The following is a 21,884-nucleotide window of genomic DNA, read 5'->3' on the forward strand; positions in this document are numbered from 1 at the left end:
GGGTGCGTCGGCCCACCTTCTGCGTGGCGGGCCGGTTGGGAGATGCTGGTTGAGGGAGACTCTTTACAACCGGTTACCGCTGTCCGGGCCGCTCGATAGTACAGGAGCCCGACCCTCAGGCTCACGACTAAGGGTGGGCTGCCCCATCAGCGAGTGAAAAAACCCCGCCACTGCTGTTGTGCCGGTTCGTGACCGGAGGGGACCCAGCAGCAGCGTTTGGGGCGCATTGGATGCCCTCTCCAGCCGGACTCTCCCAGCCTATCGCCTAGCACCGCAGTGGGTGGGGTGGAACCAAACGCTCATCACTCCTGGACAGCCTGAACCCCAGATTCCTACCCACCCCTCATACCTTTCCTTTCCAGACCTTTCCTTTCACCTCCTACCCTTATAAAAAAAAAAAAAAAAAAAATTCATGAACATACAACACAACAATTTTAACATCGTTACAGCGGCGAGTAGCAGGCGTCCCCGGTGCGGGCCAAAACTGTTGGTAAATTTTGCCAACATTCGCGGTCTGCACACAAATTTAAATTCCGTCCATCACCATCTTTTGTCCCAACGTCCCAACCTTCTTTTCCTATCCGAAACTCAGATAGCCGAGCCGCCAGACTCCTCCTATCTGGACTGCCCGGGCTTTACCCTCGCAAGCAAATTCCGACTGAAAGGAGGAGTCTGCCTCTATAGTCGAGCTGACGTCAACTGTGTGCGACTATTGAGTCTGGAAAACTCCAGATTCGACGTAATGTGGGTGCGCGTCAATCTTGCCAGTATGGCAAGATTCTACGCATGCCTATACCGCTCACCGAACCATAGCGAATCAGACACTTCCGAGCTTCAAACATTTGAGCGATACTATTGATGATCTCTTGCCCCGCTACCCTTCGGCCGAGTTTGTTGTTCTGGGGGACTTCAACGTTCATAACGAACCATGGTTGAAGTTCTCAGGCCCAACGGACTCGGCTGGCCGACAGGCGGAATCCTTTGCCATTTGCTACGGATTAGAGCAATTGGTTCAGGAGCCTACAAGGGTTCCTGATGTCCAGACTCACCGCTCCAATCTGTTAGACCTATTCTTAACTACTGTGCCACACGGTTATAAGATTGACGTCACAGCGCCTCTGGGATCATCTGACCACTGCCTAGTGACGACATCAATCCCCGTTAGCCTCAGACCAACCAATGAGAGGCTGAGGAGAAAAGTGTGGCACTATAGGTCAGCAGATTGGTTCGGTATGCGGGCCCATTTCAACGCTTTTCCGTGGTCAGCTGTTTGTTTTCGGACTTCGGACCCTTCAAGATGTGCCCAGGAGATTGGTGAAGTCATCAAATCGGCGATGGATGGCTTCATACAATCGACTACTAAAGAAACTGGTGTGGGCTCAAAGCCGTGGTTCAGTCGACAATGCTCCGAAGCAGTCCGACGAAAAAACGCGGCTTACCGAGCCTACAACACATCTCGAACGCCCGAAAGCAGATCAGCATACAACAAATCGGCAAAGGAATGCAAGAGAATCATCAATAGGTCAAAATTCGGCCCATCGGCCCATCACCTTACTTCCAGTGCTTGGCAAGATCCTGGAAAAACTTATCCGGCATAGGCTACAACAATCACTCTCCCCGTCTAGTGATCTCCAATTTGGCTTCGTCTCCGGTAGATCCACCGTGCACGCCATTTCGTTTGCGCTTAACTGGGTGAAGGTTTGTACAAAGAGGTATGTAGTTGCAATCTTCCTCGATATTACTGGTGCCTTCGACTACGCATGGTGGGACATGATACGTATCAAGGTTAAAAATAGGAACTGCCCAAAAACCCTATTTAAATCAGTAGACAACTATTTATCGGGCCGAACTGTCATTATTTCTCATGGTGACACTGTTATTGAACGCGAGACCGATATGGGGTGTCCTCAAGGCTCCGTCCTAGCTCCTAAATTTTGGAATATAACCTTCGATGACTCCTCTAGGTTACCCTTACCTGAAGGATGTATCATGATCGACTATGCGGATGATAAAATGTATCTTGTCTCTGGGGACAGTAGAAGAGAAGTCGAATGTAAGGCTGGTGAAGGTTTGGACACCCTCCTTAAATGGGGGGAGAGGAATAAAATGACCTTCGCTCCCCAGAAGACTATGGGCCTCCTGATGAAGGGTTCTTTCAATAAGACAAGAAACCCTACCATCCGTATGGGAGACACTAATATCAAATTTGTGGATAACGTTAAATATTTAGGTGTCACTCTAGATCGATCGTCCTCCTTTCTGGCTCATGTCAAAGATGTATCCTGCAGGGCTCAGTCGCTGTTTCTGAAGCTTCGAAGAATCTCCACGGCAGAGTGGGGACTTCGCAGACCGGCTTTGCACGCTCTCTACAAGGGGGTATATGTTGCGCAAGTCGCATATGCCGCCTCTGTTTGGGAGCATCGCCTGGATAACTGTTTAATACTTCTTGCTCTCACTAGGGGTCAGCGCACTCCCCTGCTGGCACTATCTGGGGCATATCGAACCGTTGCTTCGGACGCTTTGCCAATTTTGGCTGGTATATTACCAATCGATCTAGAAATTAGGGAGATGTTAACGAAGCAGCGATTAATCCGTGGATCCCCGGCCAACCACCTTGGTGTCGTCCTGACACCGGGTGGACCAGGAACTCTCCCAGGACTGCTCCGAACGATGAGGGACCTGTCGCTCAAAGAGTGGCAGGTCCGTTGGGATAGGTCGAGCAAGGGAAGATGGACCTTCTCCTTCTTCCCTTCAGTTAAACTCAGAATGGAAGGGGCCTTCCTCAAACTGGACCATCACGTTACGCAGCTCCTTTCAGGACATGGGGAATTCAGGGGAAGGCTTCACAGCCTTGCCCTGTCCACCCACCCCAATTGCGCTTGTGGCAATAATTACCAGTCGGCCGAGCACATTCTGTGGCACTGTGAGATTTTGAAGGATGCCAGAGACGAAATGATAGACGGTCTGAATGTCCCCATTAGACCGGTGTGGAACACCGATCTTGTTTCTAACAGTGTGAATTTCGAATGTTTGAGGAAGTTTACTAGGATCTGGGTTGAGAGATGGCCTGTGCTTAGAGTCGTTGACTAGTGTAATAATTGGGAACCCCCGGTGTACTGCTCCTGCTCCATGACTTATTATTTTACAACTCTTTCATTATTGTATATGCTATTCTGTTTTTCTTATTTTATTATTCTTATCTTATTTCTTTTTTTTTACTGTACCAGCTGTTGCAGATGATTTCCATTCGTTTATATTTTGTTTTTTTTTTAATTAACTTGTCTTGTACTTTTTAATTCTTATTTTCTGTTTTCTTTTCATATGTTTCTTTTTCCCTGTCTAAGGTTAACACACTGTTTTTCTTTTTACAGACACTGTAAGCACTCTTATAAATCTGTGTTTACTAATTTAATTATCTCTCTTACTTTATTTTGTTATCTTATTCAATACTTACTGTCCTCTTTACAGACCATGCAGATCTTATTTTTTACACCTTTACTTTTGTTTTTACTTATTTACCGTTGCCCTTATGTGGCACTTTTTGGATTGATTATTGTTTTTCATTTTTCCTCTTATTTTCTCTTCTTTTTACATGTATTTTTTCCGGTTCTCTTTTCTTTTTTTTTTAGTAACAGCAACGAGTTTACAGGCGAGAACTGAACTCCGTTGTCTGTTTTGTTTTGTTTATTTTCCCCATTAGGGGTTGGATAACGGGCCTCGTCCCCGCATGCACGACTGGAGCTTCTTATTATTCTTTCTTACCGGGGGACTCCGCCAATCACCTGCGCCACCCCTGATGAGCGTTGGTGGTCAGAGGGGTGACTGTGCGGGCTGGGGTAACCTCCACCCTGCCTCCGACCTCCTGACGCTTCTTTCCCCTAGGTTCTTTAGGGTTTTATCCCTCTTTTTCCAATACTTATCTTCAGGGCACCACCGGGTGGTCAGCTAAGGGGTGTGGAAGTCCTGACCTGCACCAGTCGCCCCAACCACCACCAATTTCCCAACAGGACTGCCACTCTATTGTTTATTTTACTTTTATGTGTTTACAGGTACTGGAGTGTGGGTCCCCTCCACCAACTATCTGCCTGACACTTAATCTTGATTTTTTTGTTGTTTATTTTTCTGTGTTGTCCTTAGTTTAGTACTTGTAAGCGCTTGCATACCGCTTCATAACACCGTATGCGGGGACTTTGAAGGCCTAGCTTCATTTATATAAATTGTAGAGCCTTTTATTCAAAAAAATTAGATTCATGCGAGAGCTCCGAAGGGGTGACCATAAGTCACCTATACCGGGGTGGGACAGGGTGGGTGTACCTTCAAAGGTCAAAATTCGAACACGACCTGCAGATCAGCAAAAAGCTGGCTGCCTGCCCGCATGGCAGCAGAGCATTCTGGTCGCTTGCGGGCTCAATAGGTCGAAATTTTTGCAAACCCAGTTTGCCACCTCTTACCAGACCTGACGGCTCACTAGCAAACACCGCCACCGAAAAGGCTAACTTATTAGGGAAAATTTTTGCGGAAAACTCGACCCTCGACGACGGGGGTGCTGTTCCGCCGTCGGTTCCTCACTGCGGCTTCTATATGAAAAAGCTGAGGATCCGGCATCGGGATGTACTCCACGTCATACGGGGGCTCGATGTTAACAAAGCTAGTGGACCTGATGGAATACCTGCCCTGGTATTGCAGAGGTGTGCTGCGGAAATAGTTCCAGTTTTGACAAAGCTCTTCAAAATGTCCCTGAAGTGTGGTACTGTGCCCTCTGGTTGGAAAAAAGCGGTAATTCACCCTATTCCCAAGAAAGGTGACCGCTCCAACCCGGCCAACTACCGCCCCATAGCGATCACATCAGTTCTGTCCAAAGTGATGGAACGTGTGATCAACGACAAACTGCTCACATACCTCGAGAAGAACAAAATTATCAACGACCGTCAATACGGATTCCGGCGGAACCGCTCGTGCGGTGATCTTCTCGCGTATGTGACGCATGTTTGGGGGCGGTGCCTGGAACGTCACGGTGAGACCCAAACGGTCGCACTAGACATATCCAAGGCCTTTGACCGGGTCTGGCACCGAGGACTTGTCAACAAATTGCATTCTTACGGACTTCCCGCATCCCTGTGTACGTGGATTGCTGACTTTTTAAGGGATAGGTCGATTCAGGCGGTTGCTGACGGTTTCACCTCTTCCTTGCACTCCATAAATGCTGGCGTCCCACAGGGATCGGTTCTGTCTCCGACTTTGTTTTTGTTGCACATCAATGACCTTTTGACATGTGCACCGATTCATTGTTACGCGGATGACAGTACAGTTCATGATAGCTTTTTGTTTGACAAGCCCCCAAAGGGCACACAAACTCCAGCGGCTCGGAGGGCTTTGAAGCAGAGAATGGACGGTTATCTCGAGAGTATTTCCTCCTGGGGTAAAAATAATCTCGTCGAATTTAATGTTTCAAAGACCCAATCCTGTCTGATTACGTCTAAAAGGGATCCAAATGATAATCTAGTCTCCTTCAACGGAAGCAATCTTCCGAACAGGCCTTCCATTGATATGCTTGGTGTAACTAGAAGTGACCAGCTCAGGTACGGGGGCTCCATCGAAGCCAGAGTAAAGTTGGCCTCTCAGAAGCTGGGCGTACTGTACAGGGCCCGCAGATACTTTAATAGTACACAACTGCTGACCCTGTACAAATCGCAAGTGCGCCTTACTGTCGAATTTGGCAGCCATCTCTGGTCTGGAGCCCCAAAATACCTGAAAAAAACCCTTGACTCTGTGCAGAAACGGGCGGTCCGTTTGATAGATTCCCCAATCTTAACAAACGGACTGCAATCTTTAGAGCACAGGCGTCAGGTAGGTATGCTGTCCTTGTTCTATCGGTATTACAATGGAAGATGCTCTGAGGAACTAGCGTCATTGATCCTTTTGGCACCGGTGCGTAGTCGGGATACACGCCAAACACGCGCCCAACATTTGTACACAGTTGACACTTGTCACATGAGAACGGGTCGCTTCTACGATTCGTTCTTAAGTTCAACAGCTCGGCTGTGGAACGAACTGCCGGCCTCTGTGTTTCCTCCCTCCTACAACATGGGACTCTTCAAGACCCATGTTCACTCCTTCCTCTCCAAAAAAAGACCCTCCACACAGCATCCCCAAAGATGACATAGGCCCCGAGGGAAATTATTTTCTTCAGGGCCTCCTGTGTGGAGTAAATATAAAAAATAAAAAAAAATAAAAAAAAAGTCCCATTTTTAACAGGAAAATTAATAATTTGGCTTTTAATAAATTAACAGTATTTCATATCAGTAAGTTTTCTTCGTAACTGTACCTATAGTGCGATAGTAATAGTAAAAATTAACAGTTGGCTCCAATCAAATATCCTAACATTTTATTTATAAAACAGGATACATGATTTTAAGCTCAACCCGTAAAATCATTCCTCCTCATGAATCATTACAAATTGAATATAACAACCTGCAAATCCTGTTACAAAAGAAATATCTTGGGCTGTGCATTGATAAACACCTAACTTTTACGTAATTGTAAAAAGCATTCACTTTGTGGCTCACTGGTTTTAACAGTTTTAAATATTCTCCTGACGAAGGAAGGGATCTTCCGAAACCGGTAGAGTGAAAATAAAACTATCGTGGTCAAAAACAAATTTATGTGTTTTTATTATACCTAACTTTTAAATAGCATATTCAAAATATTAAAGAAAAAAATCACCCCCTTAATTAGCGTATTTCGTATTTCGAACATCCAAAAAAAATATATATATATCAAAACAAAACTATTAACATTATGAAAATTATATGAATATAATACATATCTCCTTATATACAAAATAAATAATAAACTCATACATACAAATACAGAACTCCTTAAAACGTCCCAAGTGCATACACACTTTACATGGCAACACGATAAGATACATTTAAACACCATACATACTCATTATGGCAAGCAATCCATTGGTTACGAGGGGAGCAATACATATAATTACCTCCTAGACAAAATTAAAAATGAAAAAAATGTAGGTACATCAAAAAAAAAATTGTTCACTTTTATACTCAATCAACAAAACAATGAAAGTGTATGTACCTACTTATGTGTAATGTATTAGTTATTTCTAGTTAAATAAGTGAACATATAATTTTCTTTTATGTAGAATAAAATTTAAAAAAAATAAATAAGTAGTTCAAGGTAGGTTACTAGGGCGGTGTTAGATATTTCTTCAACCCTACTACCCTACACCTACCATTATTTGACGGCCGGCATAGTCCAGTGGTAACGCATTGGACTGCCATTCCGAAGGTCGCGGGTTCGAACCCGGTGTGCGCAAATAAATTTTATTTGATTAATTTGTGTTATTTCACAATTAATTAATTAAAATAATATATAGTATATTTGCGGCACGTTCCAGAGTGGAAGATACTACCAGTATCGCCCTGGTGTAAGACCACCATTCAGAATTGAAACGTTGCTCCAAATGGCTTTAGCCGTGTTTAGTGACTAGATCTGAATAGCCAGGTACTTCCCCCACCTTCCTCTTTCCCTTCCCCACTTACCTTCAGCCTCACAACATCCCCCAATTGGGGATGCCATAGTCTCACTGGCTCCAGACGGGAGCAGTTGGGACTCTTGTGAGGTATTCACTATAAAAAAAATAAATTTAAAAGCAGTCATTACAATCAGGAATAATTATATATTCAAGCGAGCTGTCCAATCACCGACTTCTACGAATTTTTGGTGTTGCAATGCCATGCCTCTACATCCGTCGACAAAATGTGATAATAATCACTAATTATTTAAATGAATTACCTTTTCTAAGTTCGCTATAGTTTTTCTTATTCACCTTCTGGATATTTATTATATATGATAAGATGAAAAAAAATGAATTGGAGAATTTTGTCGCTATTTTCATTGATTTTCGAAAATCATTTGACGCATCTTGGACTTTAGTGTAATTCTCACAACTGTTACTTTACCACATCACAATAAGTCGGTAACATTCTGTATTTACATTATATTGGTTCACCAAACACAGAACACGATTTTTTTTTTCTTGTGTTGGGCATTTTTTAGTGTGGCATCAAGATATCGATGCGCGGGAGTGATTTGGTTTTTTCGTGACAAATTTGCGACCGTTTGTTTTAACGGAAGCCAGTAGAAAGAGTTGCAAGAGTGAGAAACAATAGTCCAACACATGCTACCATATATAATTATAATATAAATGACTTAAAATTCGCTACGTGAGGAGTTCTAGTAACATATAAAAAATAGTTTATTTTTAAATTTAAGGTATAACCGCTGCACCTGAAGATGTCATCGCAGGTCAATAAAATTTTGAAATTTTTCTCATGTAGTATTGGGTCGTTGATTAACATATAGGGATTTTGAAATTTTAAACATAAATAAATTCACTACAGCCTATTACACAAATGGGCAAGAACAGTAGTTTTATTATTACGTAGATACCTTTACACGTGTTTGTCAAACAAACCAATAAGCCTTTTCCAATGAACTAATTGCGGTACGCGAGTTATCTCTGGGCCAATATTAATTTTTATCTTCATAAATGGCCTTATTAGTCTTCCCAAGATAAAGGTAGATGTGTGCCTTTGGCAGCGATCCCGATCCCAATACAGATATGCTATAACAATATAGAACCCTTGACTCAATTAGAAGCTCTTAGGTAACTCCAACGCTTCGGCAGAGGTGTTCAAGCAATCCGGGAGATACATGTTTTCCACTGCTCAAAACCGTTTTGGAAAAGTTTGAAACATGGTAAAAAAACATTTAATCGAGTTTTACCATTAATATAATACTAAGCGTTTTTAACAGCAGCGGTTCTGGACTTTTCGTGAGCTATAGTAATAAGATTGAAAATATATATATTTTATATTCAAACATTTTCAGCTACATCAATAATGTCGATTTTTTAAGACTTTAATCATAAAAGTCACGAACCGCCACTGTTTTTTTAAGTACCTAAACAGTGTAATCTGATCGTTTCTTGATTGATCATCAATCTTTAGTATAATATGTAAGGCCCAGATTAAGTATTAATTAATATTGAAGTCACTGCGGATAAAGTTCTTTGGTGGGTGGGGAGGTGGCAAGAGAAATTCGGAAGAAAAGGAACCGGTTCCCTAAAATAAACAGCGATATTTGAAATTTTCACCTTCTTCAGTGAGATCTGTAATTTATATTTTGGATTTTATGTTTATAATAACATTCATGTTAAAAAATTCAAAAATTAATCAGTTCCAAAAATAACCGATTTCTGGAAAAAAATACTTCGGCGGTTCCAGTGACAGCAAAGTCACAGGGACAATGTAACCTGGACGAAGTAGTCGAGCGGTTAAGTAGTAGTGATCGGTTTATTTATGTAGGCGACCATTTCTACTAACAAATTATTACAATTTTAGTACTAATTAAAAAAAGCCATTGAAAGACATTGATGATGTTGAAAGATGGGTAGGTACATAAAATAATATATTATTATTTTTTGTTTCACTTTTTGTCCCTTTTTGTTTTCCCTTGTTGTCTGTTCTACTCAACCTTTATTTTTTAATGTTTGGACTGCATTTTATGTGAAACTGTACCTTTTACTTCCCACCTCCCACTTTTTTTTTTTTATTTTTTTTTTTATTGCACAACAGAACATTCGTTCCAGTTACAGTACAATTTTACAAACAGTATAATTTTACATCATATCAGCATTTGGGTAAGTGACTCTTCAATAATTGTTTTAGGTCGTTTAAAGAACAGTCATTTACATCCAAATTCTTTGCTAGTTCGTTCAACAGCACCACTCCCCTCGTCATGCTATGCTTTGCCAGGACGTCGGTTTTGCCTTTTGGTACTCTAAATAAGTCATGGTATCGACTTCGGCTGTAGTGGTCTGGTACATATAAATCATAGCATCCCAAGAGGAATGGGCTATCAATAAAATTGTTCCAAATTTTGAAAGATATAGTGGCTAGGCTTGCTTTCCGCCTAGTTTCCAGACTCACAGAATTGGTTTCCTCAAGTAAGTCGATATGGTGCATGAATCTGGGATAGGTTCCATGCGTCCGCATATAGACATACCTGAGGAATTTCTTCTGGATTTGCTCTATCATTTCAATGTACTTCTGGTGGTACGGTGCCCAAACATCGCTCGCATACTCCAGCTTGCTTCTCAGTATGCCATCGAACAATGCTAACATAGCATCTTGGTTATTGAACTGCTTGCATGTCCTAATGACGAACCCAAGAAGTTTGTAGCAAGACTGAGTGAGCTGCGATATATGGCCAGAGAATTTCAGTTCGGGATCAAAGACGACACCGAGATCCTTTACGGAATTTACACGTGATAGTGTTTCGCCCTTTATCTTATAATCGTAAAGTATAGTGTTTAAAGAGCGAGTGTAAGACATAGTGACACATTTTTTTGTATTGAAATCTAATTTGTTTATCAACGACCATTCAGATAGTGCATCCAGATCAGCTTGCATTTTAAGACAATCTTGTTGGGAGCTTATTTCCATTAGAATTTTAAGGTCATCTGCAAACAGTAGACATTTACTATTCTTAACATAGTTTTGGATGTCATTTATTAGTATTAGAAACAACAGCGGTCCGAGGTAAGACCCTTGTGGAATTCCAGATTTCGCTGAGAATTTTTTTGAATTATGTCCATTTACCGAAACAAATTGTTTTCTGGATTTTAAATATGATGAGAAAAAGTTTAGTGTTGGTAGGTCGAAGCCTAGTTTAAACATTTTCCTCAGTAAGATATCATGGTTAACACGGTCAAATGCTTTGGCAAAGTCGGTGTAAACTACATCTGTTTGGTGCCTTGAGTCTAAACCGGTGGCTACCAATCTCGAGAAAGTAAGCAGATTTGTGACTGTTGATTTCTTTGGAAGGAAACCGTGTTGATTTTCTCCAATGAATGGCATAATCTGTAGACTTAATTTGTCACAAATCATTTTTTCAAATAGTTTTGGTAGCACTGATAATACGGCTACCGGTCTGTAGTTCTTGACGTCTGTCTTGTCACCAGCCTTGAAAATGGGACTGACTCGGGTCAGTTTCCATATCTGGGGGAAAGTAGAAGTCAAAATACTGGTATTAAATATATGACAAAGAGCTTCACTTATCATTGGCGCTATGCTAATGATAGTACTGGAAGGGATTCCATCCGGCCCTGTAGCCTTGTCAGTCTTCAGTTTACGGATATAAGCTTCTACCTCTGTCGGGTTCGTTAATCTTAGGGAAATGTTACCTACGTTCCATGGGACCTCTGTTCGCGTAAAATCTGTACTAAGATTAGGGGTTTCACTATCATACACAGATTGAAAGTAGTCTGCAAATTTCTGACAGATAGATTCTGAGTCCGTTATAAATTTGTCTCCACTATTCAGGCCGTTATGTGACCTGGAGTTAGCTTTCTGTGATTTTATAAAATCCCAGAAGCATTTGACATTGTCTATAATCCCGTCCTGAATTCTGTTTAAATATTGTCGTTTAGTTATGACAATATCTTTTTTGAGCTCGGATCGCATCGCAGAAAACAATAAGTAGTCTGATTGCTTTTTGTGTACTCTATATTTTCTGCGATGCGCTTCCTTGATTTTTATTTTGTCAATAATTGATTTTGTGAACCATACCGGGTAGGTTGCACTCACATTTATTGACTTCTTAATTGGAACACATAAATCGAAAACACTTGTTAAAACATTATAAAAATACTCTACCGCAAAATCAACAGAATGTATACTTTTAAGAAATTTCCAGTCAAAATGTGACAGAATGTTTTGACACAGTTCTATATTAGCACGTTTAAAGTTATATTGCGAGTAGCAGTTGATATTGTGTGTAGACGAGGCGGGGCGGGCGCGGGCGCGGTGATGTTTGTGGCCGTTGCTATGTGATGGTGCGGCAGCTCTGACCACTGAGCTATGGCGGCTTATCTCTTATCCGCGAAATAATTCAATATATACTAGTGTTTCATTCAACAATTACTGCTTGTTACATTTTTTCACCTGAAAACAACCAACTTTATTTTATATGAGAAAGGCATTGTAAGTACTAACTCTCTCACTAAATGAGTGTTTCAGGCGAATAATTATTGCTTGTAAAATAATTGTTACCCTTTGTGCTATGCATAAAAAATCTTGTCTTAAAAAATAAGTTTACAAAAAAAAGAAATTATTATTATTTAGTGTATACGAAAGAGCGAGGACACTTTTTGACGCACTTGCTAATAACAGCTGTTGAACGCGAGAAACAAGGCAAATGACAGTGACGGAGTGTGGATTTTTTATTTATTTTTTGTTTTTAATGGAAAAAAAATGTTACCGGACAGCAAAGCGCCCATAACATTTTTTACTCCAAATGTGCCGAGGAATAGCTGGTTAAAGTCTGTCGGGTACTTGCCGATACACCCTGTATAAAAGCACGCGTATTTGAATGCAAAGTTGTGTCAATATTTCAAAGCAATCGGTGAAGAACTTTTGTAGATTTAAGATTAGGGACAAACGAACATTTTTATTTATATAGAAAATGTAGGTTAACAAACGCTGATACTGAATATATATTTTATTATGAACAGTAAGGAACTTCAGTGAAAAAAAGTATAGTTAAAAAATAAACATAATCATATAGATCAATGAACGCTGATTCTTTTTATTTTTTTAATTTTTTTATTTAGTTACTTTTTTAAATAATTACGTACATTTTTGGATGGCACATGAAATAAAATATATATATAAAATTAAAACAGATCATTGAAGTCCTCCTCACTAGGAGATCCTGTGCTGAGGGGGACTATATATTATGTTAGTATAAGTTTTCAGCAACTAAGATGATGTTTTAAATATATTAGCTAGTTCTTCTTCCGATATTTCCTTAAGCCAAGATGTGACGTCCTTAATGTAGTTATTTTTCGTTTTCCTTTGTTTGATGTTGAGAGGGAGTTTATTATATAATTTTATTGCTAAAAATTCAGAGTTTCTTTGTCCAAAGGTAGAATTACATTTAGGAATATTTAGCATGTCTGTTTGCTTGGCTCTGGTTTTATGATCGTGGGAGGGGTTTGCCTCTGGTTTATTTTTTAAGTGATGAACTAGAATATTTTTAGCATAGATTTTTTGTAAACTTGGAACATCAAACAGATTAAAAATATCAGTAGTTGGCGTCCTTACGGGGAGCTTTAATATGGTCTTTATGATCCAATTTTGAGTTTTCTTTAGTAGTTTAATATGGTTTGATGATGCTGAGCCCCATCCTATTATTCCATATTCCAGTAGAGAGTGGCATAGAGCATAATATACTCTCTTTAGATCTGTAGTTGACAAGATATTTCGTAATTTTTTGAAGAAATAGATGAGTTTTGTTAGCTTTTTTGAGGTTCCTTCGATGTGTGCATCCCAATGAAGTTTGTCGTCAATTACGATACAATTCTCAATTCTTAATACATAAGTTTTATTAAGTATTATTATGGGTGGAATTAATAAATCTTCATTTAAAAAATAATTGAACACCATCACATTAAAACACACCCTTTGGTTGAATCTGCTGTTCTGACATCACAACCAATCTACCCAAGTAATAAATCTGTGGTCTACAGTCCACATCTGAACCAATGAAAATATTGTTATTATTTATGTCGTTGTTATACAGGCGTCTATAATAAATTATATTTTAGGAAATTAATGATAGTGACAGGCATTGATGTACATTTGATCGATGGTGACAGTTATTTATTATTTAATATGCATATTATCTATAAATGATTACAATAATTCGAACATAAATAGGTACCGCATAGGAAAAATTCTAGAAAGTTTCATGAAATTTTAAAAAAAAGTGCGGTTGTATCGCCAAAGTGTAAACAAAATTTAAATACAACATAGGTTAATTTATAGCAAGCATTTATTAGATCACCGAAATTGTCAAAATGATCACCGGAACAAAATTCAGTTGACCAGAAAGAAGCATTTTTAATGGTTATTTTTTTTAGTAACCATTGCATCTTAATTAAAGAGACGGCAATCATATTCGTATAATAACTATTATAAATACAGCGATTTTCCCTCTTTATTGATACTGATAATCAAATTTATATGAAATGAATCGTTATTAGTACAAAATGTGAACAATATTTATAAAAACAGTACTGACATTTGAATCGTCGAAATATGCGCGCGCAGTTGGTTAGTTCCGGTATCGGCCGCCAGATGAAGGCGCTCGCTCTTCAGTCATTTGTCGGCCGCGTTTGACAGTTGCCGTCCTATGTTTCGTAGCTGTTATAACCTATTCGAGTAAATAAGTTCTCATTTCGTGATATTGTGAATAACTCGGGACTGAATTGTGTCATCTAATGAAAGTGTTGTTGTTGTGCGTGTTTTTCCCCGCAGATTATATGACCGGTAAGTGACAATTTTGAGGTTGTTTCTGTTATTTTACCACATACTCAGCTGGTTCCAAGATGAACGTGTAACATGTCATTCGGTTTATAACAGTAAATATCGCCTAGAATGTGTTTAATTACAATTTCTCTCCCTAAAATTGACCGTAGTTGCCTCGTAGAATGTCCAATTATATCAATATAACAATTGTCGTGCTGTAAGCCTTTTACAAGGTTTGACGTAATTTTGTTTACATATTATCAGGTGCACATGGTTGTGAGAATCCTCGGATTCGGAAGATATTTTGACAGCATTTTAGACTTAATTTACAATTAGATGATTAAGTACCTACTCGTTATCTAATTATCAAATGTGAACATCATTTACATTATAATTTGCAACTATTAAATTAAATGTTGTGCCAGCAAGTATGTACAATACATAATGTTTATTATGCAAAGTAACAGAGTACATATTTCAATTATGATACAGTTTGTACAATCTACAGTTCTCTACATCCCAACAACAATGCCGGCTGTCAATATTGTATTCGGGTTGCAAAACGGTGACCTTACACTCGATTCGTGTCTTATAAAATTTGGTTCAAAACATTTTCAAAGTTTAAAGGTTGTAGTACTAATTATTAACGATACTTTGTATAAGTTGTCTATCGTGCGGATCGTTAAAAAGTTGTCAATAATCCTGTTAATACATTGATTTCAAATAGTATTGGATTATTGAGTTTATACAAATACATATTGGTACGAGACGCACCTACGTTATTCTTTGCGTGTTCATTGAAACCAGTTTGTGACGAGCAAACATTATTAATTTTTTAACGGATTTGTCCAGGAATCGAGAAAACCGGAAAGTCTTCAAATAATGTGAAGTTTAGCTCACTTAGGTAAACCACTAACAAGCATTAATTTCTACCAAAAATATGTTTTTAAAAAATTAATTAAAAATGGGTTTATTCGGAGACAAAACAACTGTTGGTAGTGTTTACTGTTCGGGGATTATAATGATGTTATGTGTATGCTCGTTTTGTTCTTGTATTTAAACGATAATAATTTATTTTGGTAAATACACAGAAAATACGCACTTTTAATAGAAATACCGCTGTGTATCAGTTAGATAAAAATGAGAAGTAAGTTTTTCCGTTTCCGAAAATGGAAAATAATATTTTCTTCAAGCCATAATATTTGTTTTGACATAATAATTTTTAGGCTAGTTTTTTTATTTATTTATGTGAAACCCAAACTGCCAACCTAAGAACTTATTTTATGTTCATAGGTTCATATTTTGGTTTAGACAAAAGAAGAAAAAACTAATCTAAAAACTTCAAAATAATAATGGCCGCCAAGTAACGATGGGTTTTAATTTTAATAAAATGTGTTATTTTCCATTTCCGGAAACGGAAATGCTTACTTCTCATTAGTATCTACTACAAAGTATTTTTACAATAAAAATGTGAGTATTAACTATTTTCTGTATATTACCCTTTATTTTTACTTTCTTAATATCCTAACTAATAATATAAATACGAAACTGTTTGTTTGTTTGTCGTTCTTACACGTCACAAGGGAGCAACCGATCGATGTGATTTTTGCATAGGGAAATGACATAGGGCAGTGGTCCCCAACCCTCAATCCGCGGACCGGTACCGGTCCGTGGAGCAAATGGTACCGGGCCGCGAAAAAAAACTTATTCTGTTGAAAACATATTTACGCTAAGTTACCGCCGGCACAATACCGTTGGACACAATTCAATAAAAATATTAAAACGTTTTAGATATTAACATTTAATTTTATTTTATTTAACCACCCTCAGGGGGCCGCGGCAAAATTGTCAGACGTTGACCGGTCCGCGGCGACAAAAATGTTGGAGACCACTGACATAGGGTACTTATATCCAGGAAAAACATTTCATTCCCGTGGGAAAATTCTTCGTATAGTAATTTTTCCCTAATACGAGCGAAGCCGCTGGTAAAAGCTAGTGATAAGATAAACAAAAACGACGCTATACAAATCATCCAAATATTATTATTATTATTAGTATAAAGTAAATTGTTGTTGCGTGTCTACCGTACACGTAATAATTTGGTAAAATTTGTTAAATTAGATCAACACATTGTGGTGTAGCATTATGTACATTGTACAGAACACATTTAATTAAGATACCTATCTATCCTAACCTTTAACCAATCTTCATCCTGATCCTCTTATCTGAACTCCGAACCTCTTATTTCCCGCCTCTGTCAATAAACAAAACTCCTCGCTTTTATTTAGTTAATGTGTAAATCTTTAAAAATAGAACACATTCAAGTATTGCGGAAATTCGTTAATCTTAGTACCTACCCAATAATGTATTGCTCTATGACCCAGGCTGTTAATATTGTTTTCCAATGGGAAGTTTCTCGAAATCAAAATGATAGTATGGTATTTAGTTTTTCCTATGGGTAAGATTTAACCCTGACATAAAGTCGGAAAAATTAATTATAATTACAATAACAATTGCCTTCCAAGATATACATCCATATTTTTTTTTTTTTTTTTTTTTTTAAAAGAAAGACAAACATTCCCGGGTTACGAATAACCCAACAATGTTTGAAAATCTCCTACTACCACCACAGAAAGCCGAAAATGTTGCTTGTGTTGTGATGGAGGACTTAGCCAGCCGAGGAATCGAACACGCGACGCTCGGGTGAGACCCAAGCGCTATGCCCACTCAACCACTGACCGGTCATATATAAATCAGATTCCGTGCGAGATTGATCCACGTGGAACATCGTACTATATTTCATTACAATTTGGTTATCAGTTGCCAGTAAGCACCTATGGCATATAAATTATCATTCGATGTTCAAATTCTACATAATAATTATTATCATTCAATGCTTGAAGGCAATATTGTATGCTAATTCTGGCACGGTATCTACAGTCTGACTACGCGTGTTTAACCAAAAATCCTTGACTTCATAATGCTCAAATAGCTGAAAAAGCAATCTTCAGTTGCTATCGTTTACTCGGGTCAAACTTCGTGAATTTATTTTTATTCAATACTAGACGCTCGAGATTTCAATACTAGACGCTCGAGATTTCAACACTCTTTACGAAATCATTTTCCCAATGAAAAAAATAGCACATAATTAGGTAGGTACCTATATTGAGTCTTGACTTATTTTTTCATAATTGATTTAATTTTTTAAAGGCTAGTCAGACGAGAGATATAACCTCATAATTTAATATGTAGGTTTGACCTATATCAGAATATAGCTCGCTAAACATTCCAAATGAGAATGTATGGCGAGCTATATGCTGATATATGCCAATCCCATATATCAGATTGAGTTTATATCTTTCGTCTGATATCATAATGGCAATGACGTTGCGAGCTGAAAATATTTCCCTTTACTATTATTATTATTGTACAATAAATATTGTGAACGTATTCAGTGGCGGCTCTTCTAAGGGGGTTATTTGGTCAATGACCTCCCAAAAATATGCTGCAATAGTATTAATATTAAAAAAATTTAACAATATACCCGATTATTGATTTATTTTTAATATTCGTGCAAACTCGTAAGTTTTTCGATTTATTCCAGTGCCATCTAGCGTCCAAATGATAAATTATTGTACTTATATACCTATCGTGGGTCACTTTAAATTTTGTCCCAAAATCATCTTCTTTCTTTCTCTTTGCTATACAGACAAAGGAGGTAAACACTATCATGTCTGACGTATGCTTAATATCATACAAAATTTATTTTTTACTGTTTTTCGGACATGGACGCAGATATCTACGACCTAGGATTATTAAGGTATTAAAGGGAGATGTGAAAAAATGTCAGTCGAAAGTTTTTTATGTGACAAACGATAGCCATCTTGAATATTAGTTCGCCAAATTCTGTTGATCGTTGTTGACTGTAATTTACTTGAAATAATTTTAAATGTCTAATTCTGTGGATATCGTATTGAAAGAAATCGCAAACAATTCATTGAATCCATGACAAACGTATTCAAATAAATTGACAATTAGTTTATGTTAGAAGAGAGCAAAATAAAGTGTTTAAAGATTTTGCTTTTTAAACAATGGACTGAGGATGGAATTATTGATTTAAAAAAATAATAGGAAAAGATCTTTCAAAAGAAAAATAAACATTAATTAGTAATATGTGTAAATAATTAGATAAATAATCTTCTATTAAACAATACTGTACTACCGGCTTCAAAATATGTGAGTACCGGAAAATTAATTACATACATTACGTATGTATTGTTATTGTCATTACATGTCAGTTACCTACTACTTTATTTTTATTTCTTGCTAGAGCAATCCCGATGAGTTACAAAACTCATTGTAGGAAAAGAGGAATTTACAATACATACGTGGGAGTTAATATGTACAATTTTGCATTGGTATTTTATTATCAAAATTATAAATTTCACATACGAAACAGTACAAAAATAGAAAAAGGGAAGTTAAGAAGAACAACCAGAAAAGGAAAAAGTCAGTAATATACACACAAGCACAAAGCCAAGGTAGGAATTTACAAAAAGGTACTTACCCACTAATACATTGGTAAAAATAGATTTTTATCATTTCGTATTCATTTTTTTCGATTTACATTCCACTTCTGGACTCCTAGAGCCGCCTCTGAACGTACTAGTATACTTATTTATCTTTTGTACTGATAACCTCTCGTTAGGTAACAAAAGAAGAGATGTCATTTTTGGTAAGCTTCCAAATGCTTGCAATTTATTACGAAATAATACTAAGTCTTTACGTTTTCTCTACTCGCGTTAAGTGCTCCGGAGACGATCAATATCAATTGTCAAAATGTAGTTACATTTTTGATGCGATTGACAATTATTGTTAATAATTTATCGGGTCAATTGAGACTTCACGTTGGCGGGGGGAATAATTTGTATTTTGAGGGAGCGCATATTGACGCAGCGGAATTATCGTATCCCTGTGCGCTTGACAATCATTCGTTCAATTGCTCCATCTATAGAGCCCTTTAAAATTCAGTTTTATCGCAGAACGAGATTTGTTTTATTTATAATTGCATTACATCGCGATTTCCCGGGGCTATGGAAAGGAAAATTCAAAGATTATCACTCTATACGCACATTTTAGGTTGTGTTTTCGCAGACATCAACACACTGTAGTAATTATTACTTTTAGACACTGGCAAGATCTTGTCAATCGCCACACTGGGACGCATGCGCGAGTGAATTTTGAAATTTATTCTAGGAACTTTATTCTGTCTCGAGCGACTTGGACTACAACATGTAATTCCTACATAAAAACCACTGGCGTTTCCCAAAACATTTGATAAATCGCTTTGTAAATTTTGTGTGTTGAATAAAGTTAATCTCATTAAAAATATATCGCTTCAATCAAAACGCGTCCTTAGCAGTAAGCATTATTCGCCATAACCCGTCCGCGATAACAGCAACTGGGGCCAAAGTACTGACGGGTCCGTTGAAATTCCGTCAATCGTACTTCAATGTACATTGGCAATGACGGAAACACATAGACATTAATTTATTGACACTGATCGTCTCCGGACCCCATAACATTCGCGTTTTATCAATGACTGGGTACACAAATAAAGCCCAGTTGTTTCGCAGAAATTCACTTGTGACAAAGTCATCAAATGGAAATTCAGCGCCATTTTGTTTTTTGCCAAAACCGTTTCAGCTTTTGAATTGCGATCATTAGAAGAGGACAACTATCATGTTATTAAGTTGTCAGATTATTAATTCTATAAAATTGCGTTGAATGGCTATTTGATGACACATTTGAATTTCTGCTAAACAACTACTAGGCACGTTAAACAAGTACCTCATTTAATTTGAATGTTTCCGCTTGTATTAAATTATTGGAAAATATATTATATTTAACAAACACTATTTAGAATTTCTAAGTATAACAATAACAATTATGATACAAAAAATATTTGGTCGATGAGCTCAATACCGTACGTATCGCTTGGTTCTCAGGGATTGACGCTTATTATTTAAATCCAAAAGCATGAAAGAGAAGTTTTCTGGTTGGAAGTTTAAATTTTAGACGGAAATTTAGCCGGAATTGGAATGATATGGAAATAATTTACGATTTTCGTGTGAATAAATTTAAAGAACTTTTTATTAAAATTTCGAATGAAGATTTTTTGAGGTTGCCGAGATTTTTTGTAACGTGAATAAAATTCTAATTTCGCCGCCATGATTGAAGTACTTCCAACTAATAAACAGATATTTCAAAAGAGAAATGAAGAATAGGTATTAAACTTTTTTCGATCACTTTCTTACAGAAATATTTAAATTTTTTCATCTTCATATAAATTATTGTATTTAAATAAACTTGTGCCTAAGAAGCATACGGGTACAAGTCCAAAGACACAAAATGTTCAGGAGCCGAAAAACCATGTTTTTTCAAATCTCTCGTAACTTCTAAATCTCTCACAACTATATTAAGATAGATAATTGAAAAAAAAATAATATATATATTTACATTACTATCAAAATATTTGTGGAAATATGTTTTTCGGCTCTCCTGAACTTTTCGTGTTTTGGAGTTGCATCCGTATACTTGTCGGATACAGATATTATTATACCCGATTGATGTAAAAAAAAATAATTATTGAAGACAATATTAGCGACTTCTAAACGAACCTAAATAACTCGAACCCAGGACCCTTGTCTTGCCGGGACACCGGTCCTAGATGTGACCGTATCCTTTTCTGATTTTTCTGTTTCAGATTTTCGTTTAGAAATAGCTAATATTGTCTTCAATAATTAAATATTACAATTTGAGGTTTTAATCAATAAAGTTTAATTAAAGTTTTCTCAATAAAGTTATACCGAAAAATAAATAAAAAAAAGATGTTACCCAAATAATGACGATCTGAATGAATAAGTCGATTATTAACATCTGCTGTATTACTGAAACTTATTAGCTATGTAACTGTAATCATCTGTAAAATATACGCACGAGAATAAAAATTAAAAAAAAAACTCTATAGGTAGTCTAATATTAACCACGAATTTGAATTCAATTCTAAATTAAAAAAAAGATAACCTTCACATTATTTGTATTCATTGCAAACAACTATTCTTCGCATGATGACATCTTAACATTTTAAAGTACCGTTTATATAATTGAAATCTATTTTTTAACTCAATGATTCAGCCATGGCTCCCTTGTAATATAATTATGAATATTTTCATTTACACCAAACTAACTGTAATCATCTGTAAAATATACGCACGAGAATAAAAATTAAAAAAAAAATTATAGGTAGTCTAATATTAACCACGAATTTGAATTCAATTTCCTAAATTAAAAAAAGATTATTTCAGAGAAAAAAAATCCTGTTGTTTCATTATTTGGTTCTTGATGGTCCTTTTATTTAGGCTGTCGATTATATTGACAACATGTTATAAATTACGCAAAATTAGTTACGTATGATATTTTTTT

The 21,884-nt window shown here is 37.3% G+C and overlaps 1 protein-coding gene across 2 annotated transcripts in view; it reads left to right on the forward strand.

Moving 5' to 3' along the window:
* The first annotated feature begins 14,238 nt into the window (after positions 1–14,238).
* Positions 14,239–21,884, forward strand: part of LOC149421895 (protein-tyrosine sulfotransferase-like) — a 399,323-nt gene continuing 391,677 nt past the window's right edge. For both annotated transcript variants that reach the window (XM_089634138.1, XM_089634137.1), the window contains exon 1: positions 14,239–14,420. The gene's annotated coding sequence lies outside the window, so the exon portion shown is untranslated. The remainder of the gene's footprint in view (positions 14,421–21,884) is intronic.

The sequence above is a fragment of the Hesperophylax consimilis genome, chromosome 8, assembly GCF_061612785.1.
Source record: "Hesperophylax consimilis isolate HC1 chromosome 8, BYU_Hcon_1.0, whole genome shotgun sequence".
In the NCBI taxonomy this organism is placed as follows: domain Eukaryota; kingdom Metazoa; phylum Arthropoda; class Insecta; order Trichoptera; family Limnephilidae; genus Hesperophylax; species Hesperophylax consimilis.